The sequence below is a fragment of the Tribolium castaneum genome, chromosome 7 (genome assembly GCF_031307605.1).
Source record: "Tribolium castaneum strain GA2 chromosome 7, icTriCast1.1, whole genome shotgun sequence".
Lineage (NCBI taxonomy): Eukaryota > Metazoa > Arthropoda > Insecta > Coleoptera > Tenebrionidae > Tribolium > Tribolium castaneum.
Window position 1 is genome coordinate 6,109,365 of NC_087400.1, and position 19,161 is coordinate 6,128,525.

A 19,161-nucleotide genomic window follows, 5' to 3' on the forward strand; every position below is an offset into this window, starting at 1 on the left:
TTATACAAATGTTTTCTGTCTATCTGTGAAAGGTTTAGATAGGAAGAAACGAGATGAAAATGTACGTGCTTTGGAAATGCAGACAACTCATAAATCATTAAATTTGCCAACTGACCGGAAATAAATACACTTTGAGCGGGAAAATGAGTAATTTAGGTTGCACTGCCACCAAATATAAATAATTGACAGGTGAATAAATAAAATCGCATTTGAATTCTCCTTGCGTTGGTCGTCTCCATTTATCATTTGCTAACATGATAGATCGTGTCCAGTTTTTCTATTTCTTGTCGCACCAATAAATAACGTATCAAATTAGTCTTCGGGGAACTCCCGATCTATAAAATCTCGCACCGAGCAATATTTTCTCGCTGAAGACACCATAAACTCAAAGATCGGCCCAATATTGAGATAAATTAGCTGATGAAATCTCCGACAGGAAAATCCCTTCGATTTCATTCAGCACCTACTGTTATTTACACAGTGGAATTTAATTACAAACTTTTTGACATTTATTGTTTGTTTTCCACTGATTTAAAGCCGATGTTTTCGGCAAGACGTTGCTCGAAAAATTTGAAACATAAATCGATTTTTGTAGCCAATTCATTGCCTAATCAACAATGCAAATTCCTGAAGCGACAGCTGCTTTTTCCATAAAAATTCACTACACCAGCGTAAACCAATCCCTATTGTTTTCTCGGTACAAAAGAAGCAAAACATGTGTCATATCCAATGAATTCCGACGTTTTATGCGTGGTCAGGATCGCCTGAAAGAGCTTGGTCACACAGAGTGCGAGCCGGCGTCTTCCGCTTCAGGATTTCACTTTTCAGCGTCAATTGCACGCTTTAAGCTGAAAGACGGAGGCGGCTTTGATAAGTAGCTGACTTTACAGAAGGGTTTTGTGTCAGGAGACGAGAGAATTGATACAAGGAGTCAAATGGAGGGAAAAATTCCGCCACAATGCAATAAGCGAGAAAGTTTCAGCTGGGTTTGTATAGAAAATTAATTTCGGAACTTAACAAGTTGGGGATATTTTATTTTGCGCTCACTTGGGTATAAACTATGTGCATTAATATACATAAATACATAGATTTAAATAAAGTTAGCTCAACGGCTGTAAGAAAAATTTCGATAGAATGTGTATATTATGCTCGTCAAGAAAATAAAATAAAGTGCCACCAGTGACGCATGATGAAGCGGCCATTTTTTAAAGCTTTTTTTCAACTTGCTTTGGTGTCTGCCTGTCTGTTACATATTTTCCGAGCCAAATTTGAAAGGGTTCCTGTTGTCCGAATGAGTGGAAATTTTGCATACTTACGTAATCGGCGTGATAATTCAATCCTATGTAGTTAATTACCCTTCAAAGGGTTAAATTGAAATAACAATACATTATTACAGAATTACTGTCTTGAATTGATGATTGTTCGAAATGATTTTATAACTTGTAGAATCCTAATTTGTAAGCAAAAATGGTCTTCTATGACAAAAAGCATTATTTTTACTTTTTAGTGCATCTTTTAAACAAAAGGTTTTTTTAAAATAACATATTTTTATATTTTTTTTGCATTTGAACGCCAAATTGGTAAGAAAAATTTTGCCAGTATATGTATATTATGTTTGTCAAAAAAATAAAATAAGCTACTAGTGTCGCACGATGTAGCGACTATTTTTAAAAGTTTTTTATAACTTGCTTTGTTGTCTGTATGTCTGTTTCATATTTTCCGAGTCAAATTTGAAAGAGTTCCTGTTGTTCTAATGAGTTTAAATTTTGCATACTTACGTAATCTGCGTGACAATGTAATTCTATATAGTTAATTATCCTCTAAGTGGTTAAATAAGATGATAAAGTTAAAAAACTATCACTATTACATCATTACACAATTACTTTCTTGAATTGACTATTGTTCGGAAAGTTTTTATAAATTGCAGAATCCTAATTTGTAAGTAAAAATTTTTTTTTTGACAAAAAACATTATTTTTACTTTTAAGTGCATCTTTTAAACAAAAGTTTTTTCTAAAAAACATTTTTGTATAATTTTTTTTGCATTTAAGCGCCAAGTTTGTAAGAACAATTTTGCTAGAATGTATACATTATGCTCGTCAAGAAAATAAAATAAAGTGCCACCAGTGACGCATAATAAAGTGTCCATTTTTGAAAGCTATTTTTAACTTGCTTTGTTGTCTGTCTGTCTGTTTCATATTTTCCGAGTCAAATTTGAAAGAGTTGCCGTTGTCCTAATGAGTTGAAATTTTGCATACTTATAATCCGCGTGACAATGCAACCCTATGCACTTAATTACCCCCTAAAGGATTATATGAGGTGTTAAAGTTAGAAAAAAACTTATAAAATTCTTGAGAACGATCACAATACATCGTTACCGAATTACTATCTTTAATTGACGATTATTCGAAAAGTTTATATAAAGTATAGAATCCTAGTTTGTAAGCAAAAATATATTTTTTTATAGAAAAATAAATTTTACTTCTTAGTGCATCATTTAAACAAAAGTTCTTAAAAATCATTTTTTATAGTTTTTTATGAGCGCCATATTTGTAAGAAACATTTTGCTAGAATGTGTATATTATCTTTGTCAAGAAAATAAAATAAAGTGCCGACACGAAGCGGCCATTTTTATAAGCTTGCTTTGTTGTTTGTCTGTCTGTTTCATAATTTCCGAGCCAAATTTGAAAGAGTTCCTGTTGTCCGAATGAATTGAAATTTTGCATACTTACGTAACTGGCGTGACAATGCGATTTTATGTTGTTAATTACCCCTTAAGGGGTTAAATGAGGTGTTAAAGTTTAAAAATATACCATTGCATCATTACAGAATTACTTTCTTGAACTGACGATTGTTTGAAAAGTTTTTATAAACTGTAGTATTCTAATTTGTAAGCAAAAATAGTCTTAATTTTTGCATGTGAGCGCCAAATTTGAATTGATTCTGTGACATAAATACGTGCTTGAAATCTTTCCATTTCATGTTTCCAACAAATCCGAATAACTAAACTCATTATAAAACTTCTGCTCTGATGCCTACAAGTAAATGTGAGCTTTGCTTTGTTTTCATTTAATGCACGGAATGCAACCTACATGTTAAGACTTATTTAAGCTGTAAATACCATCTCTATACGTACTTCGCTTCAGTGTTGATGAAATTTTCAGTTTTGTTATGTTACCTTCAGCTAAGGTGTGTTTATTATTTACATTTATTCGTGCTGAAAATTGCTTGTTGAAAAGCACAAATCCTGTGGTAAATCTGGTCTTAGTAGAGTGCTAATCTATTCAGCGAACACGTTGAAAGCTGTATTGATTTATTGCAGTTTTCCAAACTTGTGGTAATTAATCTTAATAAGAAGAAGTATTTCTTGTGGATCCTCGAATGTGTCTCTTGGAAAATAAAATTACTTTCCAACTAATAATCCGGTGATAATTTGTGCGAATTTGTGTGCCGAAGGCGAGGCTTTTTCTAATTACGATGCCACAACTTTGGGTCATTTCTATAACCTGTTGAAGTATCAAAGTTTTATCGATCTTCAGCCGGTTTTATGAATTTCGGGGCGCGTCAGAGCGTAAATTAACTAAAGTCTTAATTTCTCGGTCGTTTTTAATTGAAGTCGCCTGTTTAATTATTCCAGATTATGACCGAGAAAGAAAAGATTTAATGAAATTAATTATTCGTGTCCTTAAAAAGGAAAAATATTCGACGAGATTAAATACTTTCTTCCTTTCGCTGCTACAAGCGACATTTAATTATGCTCAAAATTCAGAAACAAAACGTCGGACTTCCGGGGATTTATGTTTGAACGGGAGATTCAATAAAGGCGAAATTTTTATTTGAAAGGCTTTTTAAGCGCTTTCCGTTCAAATATAAATAGTGAATCCGACATAAGACGAAATATAAATCTTTACATAACTATCGGAAGTTTCGTCAAGATCAACTCTGGAACTTCCCCACTGATTAAACACTGCAAGTTCGAAAGCTGGAGCACACTTACTTGTCCCTAGTTCATCCTCTTTTAGTTCAATTTGAGATTCGGTCGATAGTTTAGGGAAAACACCTGCAAATGCAACACGTCACAAGTTGTGGCGTTCGAATTATTGCCAGCTGATTTGTATTTCGTGCAAAAGTTGTTAGGCGCTGGTCTGAACAAACTTTCGCCCGCTTGTTGACCTATTGTTTCACTTTGGTCGAGTTTGTGGAAATATTATTTTTAAAATGAGTTTTCAGCACGATTTATAATTAACTTTAAAATAATAATTCGTGCGAAACTCGCGATGAATTTAATAACAATTTATAATTTCTTTGTGATTACATAAACAACTCTAACGTAAAGTTTCGCATTTGACAAAGCGTTTCGATTTTGTGGAAAATTATGTTTAATGGAATTATCTTGTAATTGTGGGTTTCTTTGAGCGTAATTAGATTTTTTAATTCGGTTTGTAATTTATAACAATGTTTAAATTGGACGGAAAGTTCTTTGAAGTTTTGTAATCTTTTAATGTGTTGAACGTTATCTTCCGTGAGGACTCTTAAATAAACAAAAGTAGCAAACGAATCTACATTTCTAGACGAGACAAATTCCAGGTTTTTAATTTCGTCGCTTTAAATTTTTATTCTTCTATTACAAAGCTTCTATTGTACGAACTTTGCAACAAGTTTTAACTTGCTAACCCTTTTAGAAAACTCTAATATCCGTGACTTAATTAATTAAAAACGAAACTTTATAAGACAAGTTTGATGGCTCTAAACTAGTTTGCTGAACTTAATAAAAAGCACTAAAAAATACTCTGAACGTTCGAATTCAAGAATTTGTCATAATTTCGTTTTATTGTTTTTGCGAACACATGTTGAAGGAAAAACGTGGAGCATTGTGTGAGAGAAAAATTGGATTAGATGGCATGTCATCGTCGAGGTGAATAGAAAGGGAAAGAAGAATGAAAAGTTCAATCTGGGCCGAGGTGTAAACGTCGGTTGTGGTTTAGGAGAACTTTGAAAGGAATTTATTGGAAAAATAAATGCGATGCAAAAATTAATCACGGAAATGTAATTTTTACTAGACGAATGAAAAATAATCCAACTAGTTTCGCAAAAGCGTAGCTATTTTTAATTGAAACATATAAAATTGCTTTGTAGTTTTAATGCAACACTATGGGAAAAATCAAATAATGGACCGAGCTACCTATTTTATTGCATAAAACTTTGAATAAAACAGTCATGTAATTTTAAATGTTAAACAAGTTGGAGATGTCGCGACTTAATTAGAATGTTGCCTCCAAAGTTATTTAACTCAATTTTGTTTTCGGTGATTATTAGTTTTCCCGGCGCATCCACCATTTTTATCAGTTCTTGTAGTTTTGCTTCAAGAACAGAAACGTTAGCTTTAAAAGCTAGATCTCTTTACAGATGTTTGAAACAGAAGTAATTACATCGTGAAGTGAAGATATGCGTTTACATCGCGTGTCTGAAGTCATTAAATGTTTGCTGCTTTTCAAATCGTTGACTTCTCGTTACAAAGGGTTCGCGTGTATGACTGGCATTCTATTTTTATTAGTACCTTAGACTATTAAAATTAATAAAAATAACGCTAATACTTCGCCCATTCGTTTGCATATTTATACCGTATTTTTAGGTTAAAACTGCATTACTCGTAAAATTTGGGTTGCGATAGTTTATCTGAAATCTTTTAATTACTTAATTGTGATAGTACTGTCACTGAAGTTAATTAGTGTAAAAGCTACAGACAAAGCTTTTGGGTGATAACAATCTGAATTACCGAACTTATATAGCAAAATAAATCTAATAAAGAGGATAAGAGTAAATTGGATCATATACAATAACATCGAAGCGTAAACGATAATTGGGATGATTTATTTACGCATGAGACAATATTTAATATAAAGTGGAGGACAAAAAAATTATTTTACTTTTAGCTATAATTGAATAAAAGGTTTTCAAGGTCTGCAAGTTACGTAGAATTTTAAATTTTTAACTGAAAAATACGTGACAGAAAATGTTTACGTGAATGCCTAATATTATCCAAAAATTTAGCATAATATTCTTGATTTTTTTATACGTATATATTCTGGACTACGGAGAACGATAACTTAGGAGACGAATTAACATACAAAATCGCAGAATTTTTTGAACCCAAAAACATAGTACGGTAAAGCAGAAATGAGGGCGCTTTGAGCGTTAGACTAGTTATACCGTTAGTCAAGCAACAGAAAATTGATTTATACCTAAACTGCAGAAGATATTGTGTCGCCAACTTTTTTATAGAAAATTTAATTCACTACAACTTTTTTTATCTCTAACAGTATTTTCAGCGTTTTGATCAAAATGAGACGGTGCGCAAAAAATTATTCTTTACGAGTATAAATTTGCTTTCTACTTGATATTTTTGCAAACGCTGCGAAGATGGAAGAAAAGTGTAAGCAACCAAAGCGTAGAGAATTAAATTTTCTATAAAAAAGTTTGCGACATCATATCTCTATCTTTAACGGTTTAGCTATAAATTAAATAGTTGTAGATAGGGATATGGTTTTGGTGACATTTTTGTAGGAAATATAATCCTATACAATTTTTTTCCCAACGTTTTTCTTATATCAGTTACCGTATTCGTAGGGTTTTGAAAAATCTGGGGCAGAGTTCAAACTGGTAAAAGTTTGAATTTTTTTTTAATATACTTTAGGACAATTTTTTTATGTTTATTTTTTACTATAGAAAATGTAATGTTTTATCTTGCCTGTATTTTTATTTGGTCTTGTGCTAACCGGTGTACAGTCACGATCAAAAAGAATGACACCCCTACCAACAGGGTCGGAATGCCAAATCCTGACTAAAATAGTTTAGGTCATAAATTTCAACAAACATGTTTCTCCATCTAGTTGACACTATATTCAGCTAATTTATATAGTAGTTTATAAATGTACACATTAACCGTATCATATTGAAAAGACATATGACTACGGTTTTATGTGTGTCAATGTTATTGATCGTGACTGTACAAATACAACTTTTTTTAATTTGTTGCTCTGAAAACTTAGACGGCAATGGAACAACTGCGCTCTCTATCGATATTAACAGAACTAGCGAGGACGGGAACGTTTTATTTGTACGTCGTTTCGTAGCCTAACTTTTAGATATCCGTATTCTCGATTAGGAAATAAATTTAAATTATTTTTTTTAATTTTTGAATGATCTGCATTATTCGAAAACACATAGTTTTCATGTCTAAAACTTTAAACTCTATACTCGAATTTTTTTACTTTTAAATTTTTTCAATTTTGGCAAAGATTTTGACTTTAGAGAAAAACTATTTTTATCAGCGCTAGGCACACTGAAGTATCTGCTCCCAAAAAAACATAGAAATAAAAAACCATCATTAGAAGAAATTTTGCAACATGAGACCAATAGTTTTTATATTATAGATTTTTGGAGTCGATTTTTTAAAAGATTTTGATTTTATTTTTAATTTTAGCAAAAATCACAACTATAATTAAAATTTTGTTCTATGGGTATTCGATTGTAGTCAAAAAAACGGAAAATTTCGAGTGTTTAGGAAGCAATCCGGGTCATTTAATAATCAATTTTTAATTTTTTTTTGTTTTTAAAGATAGCACTCATTAGAAATGTATTACCTAGGTATGAGTTAATAATATATTTTTTGTTGGTAACATTTTAAGCCTTCTTTTTAATATTTGAATTCTAAATTTAAACACTATTTCCGATAGCAATGTGTTTTAAATTAAAATGTTCCAACAAAAAACTTTGGAATAACACACTCGCATACGCTTGTTGCATAACGACAGCCGTCGAACTAGTGTTTTCGCCCTCGTATTATTAATTACTATAACAACTATTTATATTAAATATTAGCCATTAGCTGATTTGGGACATTAATTTTCTAACATAAATTCAGTTATCCATAATTGTAAGTTTTAATTAAACTCCTAATAATAATTGGCTTTAAATCAGGTTTAGTAGTAATTATAATTCTGCAACGTCACTGATTTATTACACGGGCTAGTTAAAATGTCCTTGGTTGTTCAATTCAGGATCACATCTGATATTTTTGTTGTATAAGTTTCATACGTTTTCTTCGTAATCACGTTTTGGTTTACAGTCTCGTGAAAGCTTAATGAAGATGTGTTCCTGCAGCGCCACCATCTGCTCACCGAGTGTTAAAACTGACCACGTTTTTGTTGTTAAATCATTAAAAGCTTGCAATTCTTGCAAATTGATTCAAAGGCAAATGACTTGGGTCAAGTCGAATCATTTATTACCCGACCATCTGCAAACATTTCCAAATGAAACGCCTTTGACAAATGCACTCGCAAACACATCATTTCGAGGCGAAAGCTCGCGTTCTGCATTCCTGCGCTAATTCGCATGCAGCGCAACTATTCGCAAACAATTCGATAAAAGTGTCTCACTGACGGAAAGTTCTAAAGTAAATAACGTTTATAGGGCGGGAAGCGTACGGTGGAACCAATTTATCGGCCGAGTTATGTTAGAGGGGTGTAAAATGTGCAACATTAAAGGGAGAGAGTGGCCATGCACGTAATAAAAATAAACCGAGTTGGATGGAGCTTTCGTGCAACGTCAGGATGCTTTTATTGAGAAAGTAATGCGAAAGGATGTGCTCAATTGGACCACAGATGAGAACAATCGCGACCAAATATAATAGAAATGAAGCATAGACGGTGGGCGTTCTTGCGGAAAGCATTTTTGCGCGAAAAAATTCACAGCGAAATTACAAGAGACGAGACTTGAAAGCAGACGAGTCTCATTAAATTATTATTTAATTTGAAACGGCGAGACGATTCTGAAAAATTATTACAAGTGTTTGCAGCGAAAAAACTAATGTATTTTTTCAAACTGATACATTATTTTATAACATTTTCTCTGGAATATTGCAGTGAAATGAAATTATATTCACAAATTTGCTCAAAATTGTTACATGATGCAAGAATATAATAATTTCAATTAAACTAAAAGTGGAGAATTTTAAACTAAAAAACATTTTTTTTGCAAATTAATTAAACAGACCCAGACCACGAAAGTGGTCTGAAAGTTACTAGAAAATTGTTGGGGCTCATACTTTCCTTAATTTTTTGCTTTGCTTTTGGATTGTTTAGTTTTTTGGTAAATGAGTAATAATCAAAACAAAACTTTTGTTTTTTTCCTACTGACTGCGCCAATTATGTCTGTAAAAAACTATTCTGTAAAAATCTATTTTGCTTATTTAAAGCACGCAGCAACATCAGTAACCTAAGAAACGTGAAGTATAAACGGCATCTTTTTAATAATTTTTTATTATAAAACCTTCAATTTTGTAGCAACGAAAAATATACTAATCTCATATTACACTATTTATAATTTTTGTAATATTAATAATATCAGTATTTATGATTTCAAAGTGTACCAATAAAAAAATAACGTAAAGTATTCGTGGATAACTGGTCTTTAAAATACTTGCTCTATTTCGAGCACTCCGGCAACTCCGTCGTGCTCGAAAAATCGCGCGTGTTTTAAAGACCTCAATATATACTTATAATTTAATATACTATTGTAGTGTTTGCAGCAAAAACACTAATGCAGTTTTTCTAAAAGTTACGTTATTTTATTACTTTTTCTCTAGAATATTGCGGTGAAATGAAATTATATCCATAAACCTGATTATTTAAACGTAAGGTCCTTTTTCAAAATAGTTACATGATGCATAGTTACATAATAACATTGTGGGCGGTACATATTTTAATTAAACTGAAACTAAAAAATTATAAAACAAACATTTTTTTGCAAATTAGTTAAGCACACCACGAAAGTGGTTTAAAGTTACCAGAAACTTTTTGAGGCTCGTATTTTTCTCAATTTTTTGCTTTGCTCTGGAATTGTTTAGTTTTTTGTTAAAAGAATGATAAACAAAACAAAACTTTCGTTCCTTTTTAATTGACTTGAATCCTATTGACTGCACCAATTATGTCTGTAAAAAACTATTTTAAAGTAACAATTTTTTTATTGCAATTTTGAAAACAATATTTAAATAAAATGGTTTCAATCATTCAGTTGTCAAGTGTGTTTGTCTAGATATTTTTAAATTGGATATTGTAAAATGATTGTGTAAATATACACTATTTTTTTAATAAATTAGGTAAATTAAAATTTTGTGTAATTATTATAAATACACTTTTTGGTGGAAAATGTGTCACTTGCATATTATTTAAATTTTAATGTTTATTCGTGAATAACTGGTTCTTAAAACACTTGCTTTATTTCGAGCACTCCGATTACGGCGTCGTGCTCAAAAAATCGCCCGTGTTTTAAGACCTCAAAATCCACTCATACTTTAATATACTATTCTACTGTTTGCAGCAAAAACACTAATGCATTTTTTCAAACAGATACGTTATTTTATTACATTTTCTCTAGAATATTGCGGTGAAATGAAATTCTATCCATAAACCTGATTATTTAAACGTAAGGTGCTTCGTTCAAAATAGTTACTTGATGCATAGTTACATAATAACATTGTGGGCAGTGCATATTTCAATTAAACTGAAAGTGAGGAATTATAAACCAAACATTTTTTGCAAATTTGTTAAACACACTACGAAAGTGGTCTAAAGTTACCAAAAACTTTTTGGGGCTCGTATTTTCCTCAATTTTTTGCTTTGTTTCTGAATTGTTTAGTTTTTTGTTAAAGAAAAAAATTAACAAAAGACAACTTTCGCTCTTTCTTTTCAATTGACTTGAATCCTACTGACTGCGCCAATTATGTCTGTAAAAACTATTGTAAAGTAACAAAACGTTTTTTTTTATTAGTGGTTTGATATTATTTATTTGAAAAAAAAATAAAGATATTCATTAAGAACTAAGAGTACTTTGTTACATACTATTTCATTAATAGATAAACTTTAAATTAATACAGCTTGTTCTGTTTAAACCTGATATTGGAAATATTGAAAGTTTTAATAAAAATATTTATTTATTATTTTAAATAGAAAACTATAATTTTAATGCGTTTTTGGATTACTCGAGTTATTTTAAGGTAGTTTATATAAGATTTCCCTATACCAGAGTTTAACCATTTACTAGATATTAAAGATTTTTTGAAAATTTTTGTATTTGCATCTGTCAATTAAAAAAATCGATAACTCTCTTAGTTTTAGAGATTTTGAAATCATATTTGGAGAATTAAAAGACAAGTCTCCAGTGTGTTTAAAATTGAAAAAGAAGTTAATAAACCAAAAAATTTTAAGAGTAAATTTAAACCATTTCAAGTACCCATAACTTAATTTTTTAACACCCTGTATTTTATTTCTTAAAAGCCATGGAAAAAAATTTTCAAATGTGAATTTTATTTTACTCTCTTGTTGTCGCACAACAGTAAGCTAAAACTTCCCCAAACACAAAATAAACCTCCAAGTGATATTTTTAGAGCATCACTTTCGCGCGTCTTTATTTAAAAATAAACAAAACACGAACCGACTTTATCGCTTTGATGAAGTTAAAATGTGCGGAAAAATAGTTACGTTCGCCAAAGCAAACATAAAGTGCGTCCGAAATTGCAGAGTAAGTTTTAATCAAATTGAAAAGACCACATCCATCCTATTAAAACTTGTCTGATATAGGGTTGTCTAAACTATTACAGAAGGCAAGCTAATGCTTATACATAATGGAGCTGGATAATGCTGTCTCTGCAAAAGAAGCGGTCTTATCCCCATCTGTGTGTTAAAAGCTCGCAACAGGTATTTCGAATAAAGTGTTGGCAGGAAAACCCTGAGTAAAATATATTAAGGTAATATAGAATGCTGAGAGCAAAATTATATTTGGCGCTGAGATGTTTCCGATTCGGAAAAAAAGTTTTAATAAAAACGAGTTACAAACTTGAAACAGTGCCTTGGGGGTCGTGGGGAGTAAAACTTTACAGTTTTTGCTGCTAATTTACTTGAGTGGAAAAAGGCGGAAATTCATTAACTATCGGCGAGCTTCGTTATACCTCAATTATTAATAAGAAAAAATCCATAATTGGATCAGTCATCCGCTCATTACTGCACCTGTATTGATTCCAATCAACAAAAGTAAATTTTCAATCTCAACTAAACCCAAGATTCGAATCCGTTCTCGGACAGGATTGGTAATAATTGCCAGTGTGTAGATTGTATACGGCATATAATTGATGGTCAGTTTCCATTAAATTTGTAATTGTTATATGGCCCAATGACCAGTCTGCACCGAAGAGAGTAATTGAATTAGACAGGGATCCTTAATTTGGCCAAAACCTTGAATATATGTGTTGTTATTTACACCACGGCGTGTTCGAGTTAATTAATACAGTGCTCACTTCGAGCCATTAATAAAATCAAAATTTGTTCGCCGAATGTTGATAAGATTAGCTCAAGATTAGGTAAAGTAGAACGAAGGCAGTGAATACAGTTAAGAACATTTCGTATTCTGAAAAAGGCAGTTCTTTCAGGATTTTACTCCAGCTTACGAAATTGAACAATCATGTAGATGGAGCTAATAAAATACAATATAGAAGCGCCTTATTCAGAAAAAATCTACCAAGAGCGTTCTAGAAAACAATAAGTTTAAATTCATTTAAATGAAAACGTTTAAACAAGAAACAAATATTTGGGATTCATACAGGGTGTATAGTCTAAACCCCTATTAGAAGTATTGGTAGTTCTAATAATGATAAGCATCTGAAAATTTGTATACAATCATAATTTCTCAGTAACTGCACTTCCGGTTATACCGGAAGTCGCTATTAACTTTCTTATTTTAAATGGAAAGCGTTTTTGAATTACTAGACTTATTTTAAGATAGTTTTTGCAAGCTTTCTCTATACCTAAATTGAGCTGTTTACAAAATATATCGAGTTTTTTTTTTGAATTTACACCTTCCAGTTTAAATACCAATAACTCTGATATTTTCAAAAATTGTTTGAAAGAAGAAGCCTAGATCTTTTCTTTGGTGTTTTCAAATTTCCAAAGAAAAACAAACTTCAAATGTTTAAAGTTATATTTTCAGAACTTTAAGCACCTATAATTCAATTTTCTCCAATTAAATGCTACAATTTTTTTTTCTTTAAATTGTAGAGAATTTGATTTTGCATTGATTTCTATTAGGATTCCCTATACTTATGTTTTTAAGTTATTGTAACTTTTCTCGTAGGTTGCCATGGGAACGTGAGAAAAAATGTGAGAAATTAAAGTTTTTTAAACCAACATTCAATGAATTTATTTTGTTTTTACAGAACGAACAACACAATTTTGAAGAAAGTTTGTCGATTGTATAATCATAAACGTTTTCATGGCAAACTATGCAAAAATAGCTATGGTTAGTAAGAAATTTTTTACAATGTCAAAAAAACAAAACCAACATAACTTGAAAATTATCACAGATAGGTATAGGTAATGCTAATATAGATTGATACAGAAGAAAATTCTCCACCATCCACCATAAAAGTTGGGACATTCTATTTGAAAAAATTAAGTTATGGGTACTTAAAGTTGTCTAAATTTAACTTTAAATTTTTGGGTTTGTTAACTTTTTTTTAATTTTAAACACACTGGTGAAGAGATATAGGCTTTCTTTTTTAATTCACCAAATTAGAATTCAAAATCTCTAAAACTAAGCGAGTTACCGACTTTTTAAATGACAGGTGCAAATCCAAAAATTTTCAAAAAATCTTAAATATCTCAAAAACGGTTAAACTTAGGTATAGGGAAAGTTAATACAAACGGCTTTAAAATAACTCAACTAATCCAAAAACGCAGTAAAAACATAGCTTTCCATTTAAAATAAGAAAGTTGATAGCGACTTCCGGTATGACCGGAAGTGCCGCCATCTTAAAAATATGTTCATTAAGCAGAACTCAACGAATTATAGCTGACTACCAATTTTCAAATAAATAGCATTATTAGAACTTGCAATACTTCTAACATGAGGTTTAGACAGAACAGGTTGTACAGGGTTAGTCAATAGTGGGTTACTTCTGACATGTCCTAAGATCCAACCAAAAATACTAATTGCACTTACCACTTGGATATTTCGTTTGATTTTTAAAAATATTAATTAAATCAACACTAGTTATTTATCTTTTAAATAATAATAGTTTAATGAAATTTTAGCGCAACTGTCAAAACAAACTTGACATTACCTAAAACAATGTAATTTTAAATTTTTTAAATCGATTACCGATTTGGTCAGCTAGAAGCAATAATATTTGCATATTTAAAAAACTCCTGAAAATAACCTACTATTGAATCACCCTGTATAATAGAGTTTTAATAAGAAGAATAACATTAATCTATTTTTAGAAAAAAACAAAAAAAACAAAATTTATGGATAGTTATTTTTTGTTTTTTGAGTTTTTGCAACACCATTAAATAGTTGGCTCGTAATTAATTAATTAACTAAATACAACGTTTTAGTCATTTTGTAATGCACAGTAAACAAGCAGGTTGTAAAATGCTAATAGTGGGATGAACTATAAAAGCCCTTTAAAGGTGACAGAACGCAATTTAATTCACAAGCTGGCTGGCACTTTTGACAAATCAAATCAACACAATAAATGTTACAAACTTATGCAATGAGTTGTTGACTTTATTTTTTCTACAACGAAAAATTAAACACTTTCCTCATCTGATTGTGAACGCATTTTGCGTTGGTTTGAGCGAACTATGCGTCTTTATTATCTAGAACGGCTTTCAGGAATTTGGTTAGAAGCCATCAATTTCTATCTTTCATCCGAATCTCTTAATAAATTTTATTACAGCCGCATCGTACCCCGATAATGTCACTCCGAATTCATCCTTTAGTTTGTAAAACCACCAAATTGCTAGTTTATGCCTTTCTGTGCGAGTTTATGAATTTAAAAGCGAACAAAATGACATACGAGCACTTTCTTCCATCTACAATTTATTGATATAACTAACTCTATGTTGACATTGGGGGTAAAAAATCGCCACCTTAAATCCAGCTGTGACATGTAAATAGCGTCGCATGTGTTTTATCAGAGTGAAAAATCATGTAAATCACACTCTTTGGCCTTGATGGAAATAACAACATTAAAAAACGCGGATAAACACGACTAAATACAATTTAGTTCATCAGTTTAAATAGTAACTCGCTGTCTTATTTGGAGATGAGGCAACGACGGGAAGTTGGCGATTTGATTCTTTTCTCTTTTCGAGACGTTACCGGAGTTTAGTCGGTAATTAAATAAGATAAGTGTGGTTAAGCTCCGTCTTAGCTCCATCACTACTGACAATTAATATTTACTGAAGTGACAATTTCGAATAACAGACACAGATGGTTCACATAATTATGTGGCGCCGATGTAAAATAACAGATATATCATTGTTCACTTTTAGAATTCGAACTAATCGTGCGTTTGTGTTTTGACGCAATTAAATGCCAGTATTTCAAAAGTAATGCGAAATTTTGCACAAAGTCGCATCCGGTGGTCATATCTGGTAAATTATGACTATAAATATTCGAATTTAATAAATAACGAGTTTAGTGAGAATAAAAACTGGAGCAAATGCCATCTAGAATAAAGGTTAACAGTTTTATTGATTTTGACATTTGATTTATTTATTATTTACAGTATTTTTGTGACTTTAAAATTGAATAAAAAACTGAAACTGTAATAAAACTTCCACTTTAAGGCCTGGCTTGCTAGAACTATTTTTTTACTAAAAATCAGGATCAAAAATAATACTTTTGATGTCCTTTTTTATTTCACTAAAGCTACAATGCGGCTGCCGCTGTTTTACCCGGTTTAAGTGAATGATATATCAAACGAAATCATTTTAATAGTATATTGTACAATGATATTGCTAACTATTATGCAATAGTTTTGTGATAACTATTGTTAAATATTTTTATGCGTCATTTAATTGAGCTATGTAGTTGATTAATTATTTTACAAAACTGTGTAATTACCATCATTTAATTAATCATGATTTATATTTAGTTTACATGCGTTTCAATTTATTGAATATAAATATAATTTTGTAAATGAGTATTTGTGAGTTATATTTGTTATTAAGCTTAACAGAAATTAAACATTTTTAATAAAAGTGATTAAAGTAAAATTTAATTTAGGACGCGAAAAAAACTGCCAATAAAAAATTTAATAAAAAACACAAAAAAATAGTTACTAATAATACGAGAGCAAAAACACAAGCTTAAAATTTGAGGACTATTGGACACATTGCTATAGGAAGCGTGTTTTAAAATAGTAAAAACACGTAGCTGTGGGAAACGTGTCTCAAAATAATGTGTATTATCAAGGGTTCAAATACTAAAAAGGCATAAAATGATACCAACAAAAAATATTTAAAATCTAGAATTTGCACGTATTTTTTAAGACGCTGCGATTACGGTTAAAGATAACAGAAAAATGTTGAGAAAAAATTTGTAAAAAATTAAATTTTCTTGAAAATAGTCCTTAACCATATCTCTATTTTAATTTTTTTGTAGTATATTTAATTTTTTACAACTTTTTTTCTTACATTTTTCTTGCATCTGTAACCGCATTCGAAACGTTTCGAAAAATATTCAAGTACAAATTGAGAAAAGAATTTTTTTTAATATATATTACAATTTTATTTTTAAATTACGTTTATGTTTCTACCTCTATTTTTTTGTTTGCTAAATTTTTTAATACAAGTTTTAAATGATTTTGCATTTTAAAAACGCATGTAAAAATTACGTTTTTACGACTTCAGTTGTTGTATTAATTGAATTTTAATCTTTGTTTTCTTAAATGTCTGCATTTTAAATTTTATAAAAATCCGATATTTGGGTCGAAAGTCTTAGGTGAGACACCCTGTACAAATATGTCTAATCATTTTTTTTTCAAAATCATTGCTCTGAGTACTTTGAAAGTAATAGAACAACTGCGCTCTTTGTGGACATTAACTGAACTATTCAAGACGGGAACGTTTTGTTTGTACGTTGTTTTATCTCATGACTGTTATAAATTATTTTTAGATTTATTGACATGAAAGAGCAGAGAAACTTGGTTTTTTCTTGGTTTTAAAACCGATAAAAAATAAATATTTTAAAAAATTTTGAAAAAAAAAGAGTCGGAATTGTTGAAACGAGTACAGTCACGATCAAAAAGAATGACCCGCTACCAATCCGACAGGATAGCAAGTCAGTCTAAGATCTTTTAGTTTACAAATTGTCCAGCTAGTTTATAAACATACCCATTGTGTCATTCTTTTTGATCGTGCCTGTACTATAGCGTACTGAAGAGCTTATGCGTCAATTTTTATACATCCTGTATAATATCATATAATATACATCCTGTATAGCCCACCTTCCTTTTCCGCTTCTGGTGTGATTATTAATAACTTTGTTTATTTATTACTTATTTATTAAGTTATGGTTTTTTAGTTATTCATGTGCATTTTAATTATATGGTGTTTTCAGGTAATTTTATAACAGAATATCGCATTTTATAATATTTTGCTAATGTGTTAATATCTATTTAAATCCCCTGGCAATATGCTTTAAATATTGAAAATAGCTTTCCAACAATTTATCATTCTTCCTGTTTATCAAAATGATTAACTACATATTTTACCTTGAGACAGAAAATAAGAAAGTTCTGAGGTATTTTAATAGTGAATTTATTTAGAATTTAGTTTAACTATAGAAAAAACTTTTATAAAAAATGTGCTTACTTTTGTATCTTAAAAACGAACAAATTACAAATAGTTTTAGTCAATTTTTTTGCTTTTATTGCAGGTATCTAATTTTCGAACAAATTTTTCAATCGTTTGTGGAATTGTTTTCGCATTTGTGCAATCAATTCCACAACGATAAAATTCCCCATCTGCTCGTCTGCATTGTGTACACATGCACTCTAAAACAAATACACTGGCATTGAATTTTCGCAAAATGAAATTTGCTCAAAACTTTCGATAATATTCAGCTTCCGTAAGAGCCCAAATACAAGTGTATGGACTTAGGCAAACCATTGTTTAGGGCGTAAAATCATGACTCCCAAGGGGAAAAAACTAACGAAGCTCCGCTTCGGTGGGAAACAACACACAAATTTTAAGTTTATGTTCGGCCAAATAATTCTCGAATGAGCGGCAAGATAATGCCATTAAATGAATTAAATTTGAACCAGATCGATTATTGTGCAGCAAACTAAATCCGATAATTAAATTCCAGTCGGACGTCACAATTTTTGATAATTGAGATTTCACAGTGGCACATTAGTGTCAATTTTGTATTCTGACCATTGTCTCTAATCCTCATTACGATCGCACGCATAATTGCGATTTAATTAATCGTGGTTTGTTAATTACAATAGACGGAGAAAAAATGCTTAATTGAGTCTGAAGGGTGTTTTGTTGGAAATGATTGACGTTTTACCGAAAAAACTCATTTAGTCGTGCTTGACATTTTTATTACATTAATTTTGCATCTCGAGGAGTCTGCTCCAAAATTAAGAATTTACGAAAGATAATCTTAACAAGAAAATGGAACGAGCTTGTGCATAAAAGACAAATTTCCGCCAAAAATTACTCACATTTAGACAAGAATAAAACACCAAATAAATAAGTTTCAACACCAACGTGCCACAAGTCACCTTAACTAAACCTCCATCGAGAAAATTTCGGCAAAGTTTTAAATCCTGCGTCCTTGTGTTCGAGCTTATGCTTGTACGAAAGCGCGCATCTGACTGAGTTCGGTTCCCTCCTAACATTTAAAGTCCGTCTCTGACTAGAGCACGCACGCCTGTCATTTAAACTTTTTCATAGAAATAATCCCAGATGTGAAAATGTATCTCGCTGAAGGTAATGATAAATAATGCATGGGCTGTGGTGGGGCTCTGAATCAGGGATTTTATAGACCGTTTTTTGATTTATCGGCAAAGACCCGGCCAAATATTTTCTCTCAAGGGTCAAGAAGGGAAATTTCGATGGAGAAAGTGTTAACACTAGACCGATGTTTATTTATTTTGCGGAGTGGAGTGGATTTTATAGCGGCACGTTAGCGGAATCAATAGCAAATTTAAAGTGGAGTGTTTACTACAGTTTTTTAGAGAAAAAACTAAATTGAATACACTATACAGGGTTATTTATTTAATTCTCATACTCTTGACAGTGATTTTTTTTGT

At 30.9% G+C, this 19,161-nt stretch overlaps 1 protein-coding gene across 6 annotated transcripts in view; it reads right to left on the reverse strand.

Annotated features, from left to right (window-relative positions):
• The window catches only part of LOC658644 (tachykinin-like peptides receptor 99D), a 76,746-nt gene extending 57,994 nt beyond the window's left edge, over nucleotides 1-18,752 (reverse strand). For 4 of the 6 annotated variants that reach the window (XM_015978332.2, XM_008196305.3, XM_015978333.2 and 1 more), the window contains exon 1: nucleotides 18,571-18,716. The gene's annotated coding sequence lies outside the window, so the exon portion shown is untranslated. Of the gene's footprint in view, nucleotides 1-18,570 lie in introns of all 6 variants that reach the window. The other 2 variants (XM_064357729.1, XM_064357728.1) reach the window with 2 other exon arrangements.
• Between the last annotated feature and the right edge of the window lie 409 nt (nucleotides 18,753-19,161).